This window comes from Saimiri boliviensis, chromosome 1 (genome assembly GCF_048565385.1).
Source record: "Saimiri boliviensis isolate mSaiBol1 chromosome 1, mSaiBol1.pri, whole genome shotgun sequence".
Lineage (NCBI taxonomy): Eukaryota > Metazoa > Chordata > Mammalia > Primates > Cebidae > Saimiri > Saimiri boliviensis.
This window is the reverse complement of record NC_133449.1, coordinates 248332455-248347406: the sequence shown is the minus strand read 5'-3', so window position 1 is coordinate 248347406 and position 14952 is coordinate 248332455. Positions and strand designations below refer to the sequence as shown.

The 14952-nt window shown below is 37.4% G+C and overlaps 1 protein-coding gene across 8 annotated transcripts in view; it reads right to left on the bottom strand.

The window, feature by feature from the left end:
- PDE4D (phosphodiesterase 4D) overlaps positions 1-14952 on the bottom strand; it is a 1196841-nt gene that overhangs the window by 234074 nt on the left and 947815 nt on the right. The window lies entirely within an intron of this gene.

Here is a 14952-nt window from a genome sequence, read left to right as displayed (position 1 = left end):
TAAACATTTTGTATTGCTATCCTCTTAAATTAAAATCATGAAACTCTAATTTCAGACAATAAAATTATTCCGTAAAATGTGACTACCAAGAAAATTTTGCAAGACCAAATTATTCTTTCAAAGATAGTATTTAAAAGAGATTTGTTTTCCCAAAAATAATGTTCACTCTGACAAATTATAAATTTAAAAATATAATGATTTAAAATTACTTATAAAGGAGGCATTAAGTTTTCTGATAAACTCTAAGTAATCTATTTAGTAAACAAGACCAAAAAATACATTAAAAACTGTTTCCTTGGTATTAGACACACTTGAAGGTGCGGATCCTCTGTATTGCTTGGCCTTTAAATTTGAAACTAGCTCCATTTAAGCCAAAATAAATTAAGCAGTATGTCTATCTATGAAACCCTGAGAATAAAGTTCCTAATGTAATAAAGCCAACCTCAGTTACAAGTGAATGTGCTTTTCCTCTTTGAAGCTATTGTCACTTAGAATTAAAATTATTTAACACAAAAATTTGTATTAAAAATCACGACTACCAAAACTTTCATTTTGGCAAGCATGTCCAGCAACCTTTCGCTGAGAATCAAAGAAAATATAAATTAATGTGCGAGTAAAATTAAAGCTGTTTAGTACTGTGTGAGGTAATAGCTTCCTAATGGAAACTTTCAGTGCCAAACTCAAGCCACGTGTTTGTATATCTGTGTATGCAGCCTTGTTTGTGTTTCAATCATTCTAAATATAAGTATCAGTTATCAAATTGAAATGTTTACCCCCTTTTACGGGGCACATGGGATCTGTATTCCATACTAGCATGGAAAAGAGGCCCCAAATTATAGGCTTTTCCTCAATTTTAACAGACAAATAGCTAACATTCTATTATATAAAACCAGGTGAATGAATGCACACCTGTCCATTAAAATTCTTAACTTTATGAAGAAACAGATTATCTCATGTGCTTTTTACTCTTTCTTTGAGTTGAGACCAGCTTGGGCAACATAGCAAGACCCCCCTCTCTACAAAAAAAATTAAAATCAAAACAGGATCTACAAAAAAAGTTAACAGGTATGTGAAAAAGTACTCAACATCACCAATCTTAAGTGAAATGCGAATTAAAACCATGATAAGATATCACCTGACACCTATAAGAATGGCTTTTATCAAAAAACGTAACAAATGTTGGTGAGGATGTGAAGAAAAGGAAACCCTTTTACACTGTTGGTGGGAATGTAAACTAATACAGTCACTATGGAAAACAGTACGAAGGCTCTTCAAAAAATTAAGGATAAAACTACCATGTGATCCAGCAATTCTGTTTCTGGGTATACATCCAAAGAAAATGAAATCAGTATGTCAAAGAGATACCTGCATGTCCATGTTTGTTGCAGCAGTAGTACCAATAGCCAAAATATGGAACTGACCTAGTGTCCAACAACAGATGAATGATTAAAGAAAATATTACACACACACACACACACAATATAATCCTACTTAGGCTTAAAAAGGGGTTATCCTGCCATTTGTGACAATATGGATGTACCTACAATACATTATACTTAGTGAAATAAGCCAGGCAGAAAAGATAAATACCATGTGATCTCACACATATGTGGAACCTAAAACAAAATCAAACTTATAGAAGCATAGAGTAGAAAGATGTTTACTAGGGACTGGGGCAGGGCCTGGGAGAGAATGCAAAGATGTGGAATGACAGATGTTGGTGAAAGAGTACAGTTTCAGTAAGAAAGAGAAACAATTTCAAGAGATCTATTATACAGGCTGGTGACTATAATTAACAATCATGCATAGTATGCCTGAAAATTTCTGAGAGTAGATTTTAAATGTTCTCATCACAAAAAAATGGTAAGTTGTTAGGTGATGGACATATTAGCTTGATTTAATCATTTCACAGTGTATGGATATATCAAAATGTTACCTTGTATATCATAAATGCTACGATTTGTCATTTGTGGATAAAAAAATAAATTTAAAACAAAAATTAGAGCCTAGTCCCATCTTTGACCACAGAAAAAAATCTTTCAACCAAAAATCCTTAATTTTTGGTTCATGCATGCTCATATCACTTGTGGAGGGCATGCACTGATGCTAAAGCAAATGGAACTGAAGTTTCTGCAACATAAGCAAAAACTAATCTAGTCCAAAATGGAATCTCTTTATTTGTCATGAGACAACAATTCAGGCTTCATTAGAGAAAATACATGATGCCAATAAATGCCCTCAAATGTGTTGGTTATATGAGGGCACAAAGACTATCTGTGTTTGAAATGATACACCAAAGTTTTCCAACTTAAATAATTTAAAAAGTGTTTAGCACATGTGTGTAGAGATATTCACTAAGCATATTAGATTATTATTATTTTTTTGTTTAATAAAAACCAGTACAATGGAGAGACTTCTCTAGGACTGCTGAGGTCCCAAATTATCATCAGAAGTCTGGAGTACAAAGCTGAGAGTCTGACGTCCATGGAGGAAAGAAGGAAGGCAAAAGGACTGGGTACATGGGCACGGATTCACAGGTGGCCTCACTTTGTGTACTAGGAACCGGATCTTCTTTCACAGCTTATCTCATTTGACAGACTTGTTCTTAATGTCAGTGGCCCTGCTCTTTCGGTTTTTCTCCAGAATGGGCTCTTGGGGAAAAGATTTATGGGTAACTAGTGCAAAAATTTTAAAGATCTGTATGTGGTGAAAGGATTCAATAGATTAAAAGGAAGCCCTTGATCAAACAGAGAGGAGAGCAATGTGTTTTATGAATGCCTACTGTGTGCAAGATGTGCTCTACCAACATGCTGAATTTAATTCTGACAACTCTGCATTAAATGGATGCTCATATTCCCATTCTAAGATAAGGAACTAGACCCTGACAACTTAGGTTACTCATTGGCAGCCATGCCCTCGGCAAGTGACAGAGCTCAGTGGTTTTCAAATGCCACTCTACGATCTGGCATTTGCCCAACAGAATGCTCATTGGTCCTTGTCAAAGTCAGAGTGTACATGGACCATGCAGTGAGATTTTTTTTTAAACTATACATATTATTTTGGAAAATTATTTTATTCTGAGATTATGCTCTTTTTCACTGAAGTGGCCATGTCTTTAAAAAATTAAATTAATACATATTGATGGGAAATTCATTGATAATATTCTTTACCAGGCAAAATAAGGAGTTAGTAACCCTAGGTCAGTGTCCCAGGTATTTTTTGAAATTTTACTGGGTCATAAAATCCCAAGGCATGGAAATGTTCATTGTAGCTGGACTTGAAACCAGGCATTCAATACTGTTTTGTTTCTAACATGCTGCTTTCTGTATGTTCAAATGGATTCAGACAATTCTGAAGGCACATAGAAGTAAATATTTTAGACTCTAGAACAGCACTGTCCAATAGAATATTTCTACAATATTCTATTTCTGCAACAGAATATTCTGCAAGACTCTTAGTTCTGTATGATATGCTATCCACTAAACACACACACACACATACACACACACACACACACACACACACAAATAACAATCCACACGAACAAAACTGACCTTGGTGGTTATAACAAATTCGATTTGAAGTTCTGTAAGTACCAAAGAAAGAACAAATTTTGAGATATGGAAACACAAGGCCTGCATGCAGCTTTGCTCTCCCTTGGGAATGAAACAAGTTAAAAAGTGTTGGAACTGGGATAATTCATGCTATTTACTGGGAGATAACGTTATTTACTGAATTGCTGAAATGATTTCTTGTCACATCACAACCTTCCACATTTGTAGAAGGGTGAGCCGCTATTTCATCTCTTTCTGCTCTTTAGTTGCCAGCATCTAAAGAGAGGGTTGCAGGAATTGACACATTACATATGTTTAGATACAAATTTCCAGTATTTAGTGTCAGCAAATTTTTCTTAACCCAAGGTTAGGAAAAACCATAAAGTCTCAAGACAATTAGCAGTAAGTGGACATGAAGCCTGGGAGATGCTGCAGGAGGCAGACGGAATCATTGAGGATGTTTCCTCAGTGAACCTGGCGTGAATCATACCACAAACTACCAGGAATCCAAGAGCAAAGCCCGGTGGCTGATATTCCTTATTTACTTTTCTAAAGAAAAACCATGGGTCTGCTTGATGCTTTCTGTTTATTTGTAAAAGTACATCTTTAGATGATTCATATTGCGAGGATTTAGACAGAATGATTTAGTAACAATCCTTGGAATATCTTATCTCAAGAAACACATCATATAAATGTTCCAGCAGTGACTGTTTTTCCTTACATGGTTTAGAAAACAGTAAAGGAGACACTGGGAACAATTCATTAAGGAGCGAAGACTGACAAGCAAAAGTAAATATTTAAAGTGATAGATGTGTAAGTGAAAACAAATATCGAAATCTCAGTGTTGGCTGGAAACGTCTCCTTTTCCATCTAGAATTTTAAAAAATTAAAGACAAGAATGCATGCTGCAAACAAATTTTTGTGTCTCTTTTTCAAGGACCAATGGTGTCTTCCAATGATACTCTGGCATAGAGTAGGTGCCACTGATATTGTCTAAATGAGTAAAACAATGACACTCATTCAAAAACGCACATCAATTAATCCACACCTGTATTTACAATGTGGTAGAAAACACCTATTGGTGATCTCCAGTAGAAGTGACTTTCTTCCTCCTCCCAGTCTGCCACCATATGCCCCACTGTCGAGATTTAAAGTTCAGGCTGTGAGTAGTGCCTCTTGCCTGTAATTTCAGCACTTTGGGAGGCCAAAGCAGAAGGGTTGCTCGAGCCCAGGAATTAGAGATCACCCTGGGCAGCATAGCAAGACCTCATTTCTGTTAACAAGTTAAAAAATTTAGCAGGGTATGATGGCATTCCCCTATGTTTGGACTGCTAGAGAGACTGAGGTGGGAGAATCACTTGAGCCCAGGAGCTCAAGGCTTCAACGAGCTGTGATTATACTTCTAGACTCTAGCCTGGGTAACAGAGTGACTCTGTCTCAAAAAAATTTATTTTTCAAAATATTTCTGTTTTACAGTACACTGGAGCATGGTTTTGACTTTCGTCTTCTTTAATATACAGAGGGAAGAGGGTTGAGATAAAGTAAGTGAGAGACTCTAGGTACAATATCCACAGTTGGGTGAACCAGTATTGAGATCTGTAATGGCCATTTGCCTCTTAAAATTTCAAGAGGCAGGAAGAGTCAGCAATTTTCAACTATGGGTCCTTCATCTAGGGGCTATGTGGTATTAAGAGCACTACCCAGGTTACTGGACTAGTTTTTTTTCTTTCAAAATGGTCTTCAAACATTCCTTATCTTAGTTAGTTTATTTCATACATAATTTGCTCTTAGAGACTGTATTCTTTTGGTATGCACTGAAATATAGGTTAATCTTCCTTGACTGAGGCCAATTCAAGTTTACTTTCTTCTGGCAGGAATTCAATGTCTCATAGGATTGTGGAATAATTGCTTCTGTAATTAAACTATCCCTTCTCCTTGCATTTTTTTTTTTAAAAGAAAGTATATGTTATCCTTTGAAATGTATTAAATCTGAGGTACAAGTATAATTATATAATCAGTGTTTATAAGTTTAAATAATTCATCTTCACACTCTTATACACAGGAGTTGAGGAAAACTCATAATTATTTTTTAGGTTTTAACTTTTTTTTTTTTTTTTTTTTTTTTTTTTTGAGACGGAGTTTCACTCTTGTTACCCAGGCTGGAGCGCAATGGCGCGATCTCGGCTCACCGCAACCTCCGCCTCCTGGGTTCAGGCAATTCTCCTGCCTCAGCCTCCTGAGTAGCTGGGATTACAGGCATGCGCCACCATGCCCAGCTAATCTTTTGTATTTTTAGTAGAGACGGGGTTTCACCATGCTGACCAGGATGGTCTCGATCTCTTGACCTCGTGATCCACCCACCTCGGCCTCCCAAAGTGCTGGGATTACAGGCTTGAGCCACCGCGCCCGGCCGGTTTTAACATTTAAAAGTGAGTTCAGTCTGTAATCCCAGCACTTTGGGAGGCCAAGGTGGGAGGATCACTTGAGGTCAAGAGTTTGAGACCAGCCTGGCCAACATGGTGAAACCCCGTTTCAACTAAAAATGAAAAAAAAAAAAAAAAAGCCAAGCATGGTGGTGGGCACCTATAATCCCAGCTACATGGGAGGCTGAGGCAGGAGAGAATCCCTTGAACCCAGGAGGCGGAAGATGCAGTGAGCTGAGATTTTGTCACTGCACTCCAGCCTGGGCCACAAGGTGGGACTCCATCTCAACACGAACAAACAAAAAAAAAGTAGTAAGTTCAAATACTGAGGAACATAGTGAGTATAAAAGGAGATGTAGAAAAGAAAATGGTATGCTCAATGTTAGCACAAAGTCCTAGAGTTAGAATTGCAGTAGCCTTGTCATATAAACAATGAATTCCTTTTATCAGGCGTCCCCAAACTTTGTACACAGGGGGCCAGTTCACTGTCCCTCAGACCGTTGGAGGGCCGCCACATACTGTGCTCCTCTCACTGACCACCAGTGAAAGAGGTGCCCCTTCCTGAAGTGCGGCGGGGGGCCGGATAAATGGCCTCAGGGGGCTGCATGCGGCCCACGGGCCGTAGTTTGGGGATGCCTGCTTTATATGTCTGGTCAGTCTTCACTTCTTTTTCCCTCTGCTTTAACAAATTTTTATGACTAACATTTATCCCTCCATATCTCCTAAGACTTCAGTATATCTCTATTACTTTGGCAGTAATAACCAAGAGATATTACTACATATAACTCAATTAATTTGTTATTTTAAAGGTTACAGCACCGGCAATGATACTCAGATGTGCTGACACCATCTCACTGTAGTAATGCATGAAAATCAACTCCTTATTTTTACCCTGTGGCATTAAAAACATTACCATTTAAAATGTCTAAACATCGAGATTTCATTTTTACAATTTTTTTAAAGTATGAGATTAGGAATATAAAAATGTCTATTCCGCTAATATTTTAAATCCCCCAGTTCAAGGATTGAAGAAACATGTTAAGCTAATTTATAAGACCTATTTTACAATTCATGAAACTTTTTTTTTAAATCAGAAATACAATGACCTAAATGAATGAATAAATGGCAAAAAAAAAAAAGCAGCATTTTAAAACAAAAGGATAGCAAAAAAGGTATTCTGGTAGCAGATGATGGTAGAAATTCTGCCAATAAACTTCTTCAGATTTAATAGCTAGTATTAATGTCTGCATCAACACTCTGAATCCTACTAGCAAGAGGGGCCAGCACACTGGAATGGAAGAAAAATCCTGGTCTATCTAGATCATTACCAAAATAATATCATATTTGATAAAATATTTTGGCTACCTAGGATCCTAACATAATTAAGAAAAATATAAATTCTCTAGAGCACATCAGATAGTTCACAGCTTTGAAATTGTTATTATGCTTCCTCCTAACAAAGTTCTCTCACATAGAGATCTGATTTATCTCTATTCCTTTTGTTTTTCTTGACATAGGGTCTCACGTTGTCATCCAGGCTGGAGTGCAGTGGCATGACTGTGGCTCACTACAACCTCAACATCCTGGGCTCAAGTGATCCTCCCACTTCAGCCTCCCAAATAGCTGAGACTACAGGGACCCACCGCCATGCCCAGCTAATTTTTGTATTTTTTGTAGAGACAGGGTTTCACCATCTTGCCTAAGCTGATCTTGAACTCCTTACCTGAAGCTATCTGCTTGCCTTGGTCCCCCACAGTGCTAGGATTACAGACGTGAACCACCACATCTAGCCTGATTTAGTTCTAAATTCTTAAGACATGAATAAACACCTAATCCAAAGATTCTCAAACTTTCTCAGTACATGGCGCCCTTAATATCTCAATTTTTTTAACAGCACCCCATTGGCCTAAAGAAATAACTAATAGCTCCAATTACTAAACAGTTAAGTCCAGATAATTTAATAAGGTTTTGTTCTAACCATTTAGTGTCCAATGAGCACTATGTCATTTTCTCATTTTGGACATTGCCTCCCTTATTTTTTGCTGCACATTGATTTTTTGCTCAGCACTTGATTTTTTTTTTTTTTTTTTTTTTTTTTTTTTTTTTTTTTGGGGATGGAGTTTCGCTCTTGTTACCCAGGCTGGAGTGCAAGGGCGCGATCTCGGCTCAAAGCAACCTCCACCTCCTGGGTTCAGGCAATTCTCCTGCGTCAGCCTCCTGAGTAGCTGGGATTACAGGCACGTGCCACCATGCCCAGCTAATTTTTTGTATTTTTAGTAGAGACGGGGTTTCACCATGTTGACCAGGATGGTCTCGATCTCTTCACCTCGTGATCCACCCGCCTCGGCCTCCCAAAGTGCTGGGATTACAGGCTTGAGCCACCGCGCCCTGCTAGCACTTGATTTTTATCTAGCAATTCCTAAAAACCCAATTTTGCAAAGATATGATGTCACAGAAAGGAACATCATGATCTTAATTGGAAAATGGGAACTATTTCAAGCTATTAGTTTTCCAGGTGGTTGACAGATGTTTTTACGTTTTTCGTGAAAATTTAAAATAACCCTTACACCCATATATATTCCCTCTGTTGCCTCAGCACATGTTTTGAGAATGCTGGCCCTAGTCCCATCACTCCTACACCATAGGGTGAGGGGTGAGGATAACTGCCCACCTGGGGAAAAAACTCAGGAAATGGGGAAGAGACGATTTGACCAAAGTACCTTTCTGTGTTTGGTTAATGGAAGAAGGCTTTCAAGATAGTGAATTGATATGCTTTTGAAATGTTTATTAGCATAATATTGTCTTGCAATCTAGCTAGGAGGTAACTACAAACTTTTCATATAGATCCTGTGAGAACTAGAACCTTTGTAATGCAACATGTCTTTTTATTTATATTCTTCTTAGTAAGACCAGGGAAGAATAATAATCTGGAATAAAAGATACAAATAGACACAAAGGCAATTCTTCCTTTTTCAAACTCAGGACTAGAAGCAATGCCACTCTTATACTCAGTAGGCAAAAGAAGTAGAGAGGAGTGGCTGTGACTGAAAACACACATTAGAGGCCCAAGAAGTGGTGAGGGACTTGCTAACTGCTAAAGAAAGGATAGTAGTTTGACATGGGGGGTAGGGAGAGTATTATCCACTAGGTGAGAAAATGTCCCAGTGGGGTACCTCAAAGGCCTGATCAATGAGGTCTGAGACATCTAGAAAGTTCATGGGGATAACTTAGCTAGATTCCCAAGTATGCTTATGGTATATCAGGTCTACTCACTTCCTCCTTACTGCTCACTGCCCCTCTGAATGCATTCCCTCCACCCCAAATTCTGTGTGTAGAAGCAATGTCTATGAATGTGAGTGAAGAGCCAACTGGATCATCTTTGCATTCTATGTTGGTGTTAATTCAAGAGAGGATGGGGAATAGAGCGTCAGTCATCCTGGTGAATTAAATATTTCTTAAAACTTAAGTAGTTTGATAAGTAACTTACATTCATTAAATTCATAGTTTTGTGACTTAATTCTGTTAATCTTGTCTCTGCTAATTCTCTTAATCTTTGCAATGTATCATATCTTTGTGTGTTTCCAAATGCAGACGGTATATTACTGGATGATGGGAAACAAAAGAAATGACTGTTATTTAGATGCTGAAATATTAAGAAGACAAAAATATTGTCTATTTACACTGCAATTTTCTTCATGTTTCTTCATGACATCACATGGGCAACCTTTTGTTATCTAGTTGTTTCTATCATTATAAAAAAATTCTTTTTACTGTTAGTGGTAATTCAAATTTATTTTCTTTTTCTTTCTTTTTTTTTTTTTTTTTGAGACGGAGTTTCGCTCTTGTTACCCAGGCTGGAGTGCAATGGCACGATCTCGGCTCACTGCAACCTCCGCCTCCTGGGTTCAAGCAATTCTCCTGCCTCAGCCTCCTGAGTAGCTGGGATTACAGGCACGCACCACCATGCCCAGCTAATGTTTTGTATTTTTAGTAGAGACGGGGTTTCACCATGTTGACCAGGATGGTCTCGATCTCTCGACCTTGTGATCCGCCCGCCTCAGCCTCCCAAAGTGCTGGGATTACAGGCTTGAGCCACCGCGCCCAGCTTCAAATTTATTTTCATGCATTTATTTATTAGACTCATGCTAACACTACATTTTTCTTTTTCTTATTTTTCTTAAGAATTAAGTTGCTACTGCATCATCTATATTTAACAAACTGTGTGATGGTCTTCGAGCAGAAGTGGCCAAGAACTTCTCCTCTGCCTTATATAAGCTAATTTTTTAGATTCTGAGATTACCCTAGTACTACATACTTGTATACATTTTCAAAGAGTTGGCTGCATATTTACTTTGTTATCTCTTTAAGCTTTTATTTTATTCTTAATCAAATTTTCATAGTGCTATGTAATTCATTGGTTTAATAAATTTGGTCAACAGGTACTTCTGTTTCTCAGCAGCTTTTTCTGTAGCAATATACAGTATTTTATTTACAATGGCATTATCAAAATTATATGCCCCTAGAAATGATCAAAATGCCTGTTTTGTTTTGTTTTGTTTTGTTTTGTATTTAACAAAAGATTAAGCTCACTGGACTTTGGCTCTCTAATCTGTAAAACGGCATAACAATGTCCCTATCAAAAGGACTGTGAGTATATCGAATAAGATAACTGGTGTGAAAATACTTGGGAAAGTTGATGACAAATATACACACACCGTGTATGTTATGATTATTATTACTACCATCTTTAACTGTTTTGTTCTTCAGCTATTTCACTGGTTTCTTTTTATAGAGGATAAGATGATATCCTATCTATTAGGAAAGAATTTTTTTCCTTTTTTCACTTTTCCAGTATAGTAAATAGTTATATTTAAAATTAAAGAGTATTTACAGGTTTTCCAAAACAGTTCCATTAAATAGATAACCACAAACCTTCATTTTAAATACCCTTCATTAGGTATGTACTGTTTGTGTTTGAAATTTCTAAGAAATTTTCTCAATAGGAAAGCTTAACTAGAACAATTAATATAAAATAATCAAGTAATTAAATATATCATAACATCATTCTCCATAAAGCACAGTTGGATTATAGACATCAGACAGTCTTCATAGCATTATTGTGAACTAGGTAAGGTAAGAAAATTAAAGTTTACACATGGCATATGACGATTCAAATTAAGAGAAGGTATAGTCCTTTATGGTGGAAGATATGTATAGTGTCAGATTAAATGTTAAAATAGTAATTATTTATTACTTTTCTTTCCACAGAAACTTAATCTCTTTGGCAGAAAGAATGCTTTCTAGGAGTCAGTGTCAAAGGAGCATCTTTCTAGTCCAATGTAAATATCCAGGTAGAATGGAAAAGCTAAACATGTCAACACATCATTTTTCAGCAGCATATAGAGTTGACTTTTGGTCTGATGAAACTCGTCATTCCTACCTGAGTCCGATCAGATAAAGAAACTCTTGAGGCACACAGCAAAGTGAGGTCATCCTTGCAAGTTTGATTTTGAAATAAAAGCATTTCATATTTAAATATAAAATACCGTAAGATTTTCATAAATATATGTGTATATTTAATATTTACTAAATAGAGTGTATGAAAGAAATAATCTATCCAAAATTGAGCTTACTACACTTCATATAGGTAGAACACATAACTATATAAACGGTCTCCACTAACTCACTGTAAGTTTTCCCCATCAATTCCAAGGTTGACTCGCCTTTGATGAAGTTGGATTAGATGACTTTCAATTCGGTCATTTGCCTATTTAATATTGTTTATTATTATCTATGGGGTTGGTCAGTATTCCACTCACTTCTACCCTGTCCCTTTTTTTATCTGCATAGTGGCTTTTTTAAGCCTTTCCCTTTCTTCTCAAGCTGCCCCATCCCTCTCTCCTCTGGCTATTGACGGCTGTACCTTCTACTTTTACATTAATTCGTTTGGAGATGGAAGAGTAGAATGTTTAGAGAACTCATGGCTAATAGCTCTAAACATTTCTTTTCGTCATCGTTATCTTCTTTTTCTTCTTGCTTCTTCTTTCTTTTCTTTTTCCCTTTCTGTTTTTTCCTTCAGACACAGTCTTGTCTTGCTCTGTCACCCAGGCTGGAGTGCAGTGGCATGATCATAGCTCACTGCAAACTTGAACTCCCGGGCTCAAGCAGTCCTCCTATCTCAGTCTCCAGAGTAGCTGGGACTAAAGGTACATGCTATTTTTTATTTTATTTTTAGTAGAAACATGCCATACCCATACACAGCTAATTTTTTATTTTATTTTATTTTTAGTAGAGATGAGGTCTCACTATGTTGGCCAGGCAGGTCTTCTTTGTCCTTCCTAAAGCATAGTTCTGATATCTTACTACTTTTCCAAGGATAGTCTCCTTACTTCAGCTCATGATCTCATCTTTGGCAGCAACTACAGCTCCATCTTTAACCCTTTTTTCCTCTTGAATTATTAGTCTATTTCTATCTCCTAGACCCTTCCCTCAGCTCAAGTATCTTGAATTCAAAAAGTCTGCTTGAACCTAATTCTCCGTCAGGCAGCCTTAGTTCTCTCTTCCTGCTTCACTCATCAGCCTTTTGAAGAGATGCCTGGGCTCGCTCACATTTCCACTTTCAATTCACTCCTTAACCCAGGGGCTCCTAATGCTATTACCTGAATATGACGCTCCACTCAACCATCATTCAAAAACCTAGTAATTATGAAAGGCCACTGTTCTCATTTTCCTGGTCTTCTGGACTGTTATTTCTGTTTGCTGTTCTGGTACTTTAACTGTTGTCTTGTTTCCCGCAGCCTCATCATGTACAAGTCAAATTCATCACCTGTTATCTGCCATGTTTTCTGCTCCTTGTTTCTCATTCATGTCCACATCACCATTTACATACTCTATCATGGTCAAAACATCAGCATTCTCTTTGATTCTCCTTCTCCACTGGTGGTCTCCCAACATACATAGAAACATACATCACTCTCTCTCTCTCTCTCTCTCTCTCTCTCTCTCTCTCTCTAGGCCTCTTGCATCTGAACCAACTCTTTGCTCCACTGCCATCACTCCCTTGACCTAGCTCTTCATCATATTTAGCCTGCCTTACTTCTGTGAATTTTGACATGAAATACTTCCCTGTAGTCACTTCACTACACAATCATTCAACAATAGAGTCAGCATATGATCATGCCAAACACAGCTAAAAACCTCTGTGGCTCTCCAGTCCCATAGGCTGTATTTGAATCTTTCTTCTCTTTTGCCAGGTTTCGCTATTCACACCAAACAGATTGTCATTCCTTAGTTCAGCTGTAATTTTCCATGCCTCACATTTAGCAAGTGTTGTTTCCTTAGCCCAGTGTTTTCTGTACCTTTCCCTTGGGTGGAAAACTCTCTTTCTCCTCTCTATGTTCCTGCAGTGCTTTGTAAATGCCTCAAGGATGGTGCCCCTGGTATTTTATTGCAATGGTAACACATGCCAGACCTCACCACTCCACAGATTGAGAGCTTTAAATACACAGTATTTGCTCAAGAAGCATTCTCATTATGTGTGAATGAATAAATGTCTTGAATTCCAAATCTAAGAAAGTGAAATAAAAATAATGTAGAAAAAAGGCCACTAGGAATAGAAAGTTGTTTAGGGATGAAGAAGGATAGACATCAATAATACAACTGCTAATAAAATAGCAACTATAGTTTGTAAAAATGAGTAAAATATGATTTCATTTCTAGAACCCCATGTAGACCGATTGCAATACTCTGATGCTCTGTTAGAAGAGCAAGAATAATACTAGACAGACAGGGGTCCCATACAGTCTAATTCTAATAAGATAAATTGCAGTCTATGAGTTTTTGAGATGGGTGTCATAAAAACATGGTGAATGTCATTGGACAAATGTATAAACCAAGAGAGAAAAATAAAGATCAATTCTATGCAGAGGCAGAGGTGCCACAAACGATGGTGCAAATATTGAGTGAGAGTAAAGACCTATGTAGAAACACATGAACACTACGAGAACGAAATGCATTGAGAAAATGAGCAAGTGATGGTATGTGATCTGCAAACCTGCTTGTCAGTTTTCATTATTTTCCAAGCTGTACTATGTCTTAAACGATATTCAAGTCTGTCTAATGTTTTCTATGCTTGCCTCTAATGATCCTTATTTAAAAATTGGTTTAATTTTAGCAAAACCCCTCAAAGATGTCTTAAACGATCTGGCAAACCAGTGCTAACATCTGTACATACATCAATTGAAATATATTCAAAATGCTGTACAGTCTGTTATCACAGGAATTTTCAAACTGAGTTGAAAGCTTTTCAAAATATTAGAAAATATCCATTTAGTTGGGGAGCTAAAACTCAGTTTCTACATAAATATGAGCTAATGAGGCCAGGTGTGGTGGCTCAAGCCTGTAATCCCAGCATTTTGGGAGGCCAAGGTGGGCGGATCACGAGGTCAACAGATCGAGACCATCCTGGTCAACATGGTGAAACCCCATCTCCATTAAAAATACAAAAAATTAGTTGGGCATGGTGGGGCGTGCCTGTAATCCCAGCTACTCGGGAGGCTGAGGCAGGAGAATTGCCTGAACCCAGGAGGCGGAGGTTGCAGTGAGCCTAGATCGCGCCATTGCACTCCAGCCTGGGTAACAAGAGCGAATCTCCGTCTCAAAAAAAAAAAAAAAAAAAAAAAATGAGCTAATGATTAAGTGTTAGTTTTCATTAGAAATTTTCAGTTTTCCCAGAAAGTGTGTTTTCTGGGAAAATAAACATGTGTGTGTGTGCACGTGTGTGTGTGTGTATGTGTATGTGTGTGTGTGTGAATCAAGAGTGAGACTGCACTAAAGTTAAATCTACCATTCATTTCTAGCTTGTGTGATTTTATTCATATTCCTTCTGTATTGCAAAAGAGTGATTCAGTTGAACAAAAGTCATTAGTTTTATTAAATCATCAACTCTAGATATAAATTTACTTGGTTTTCTGTAG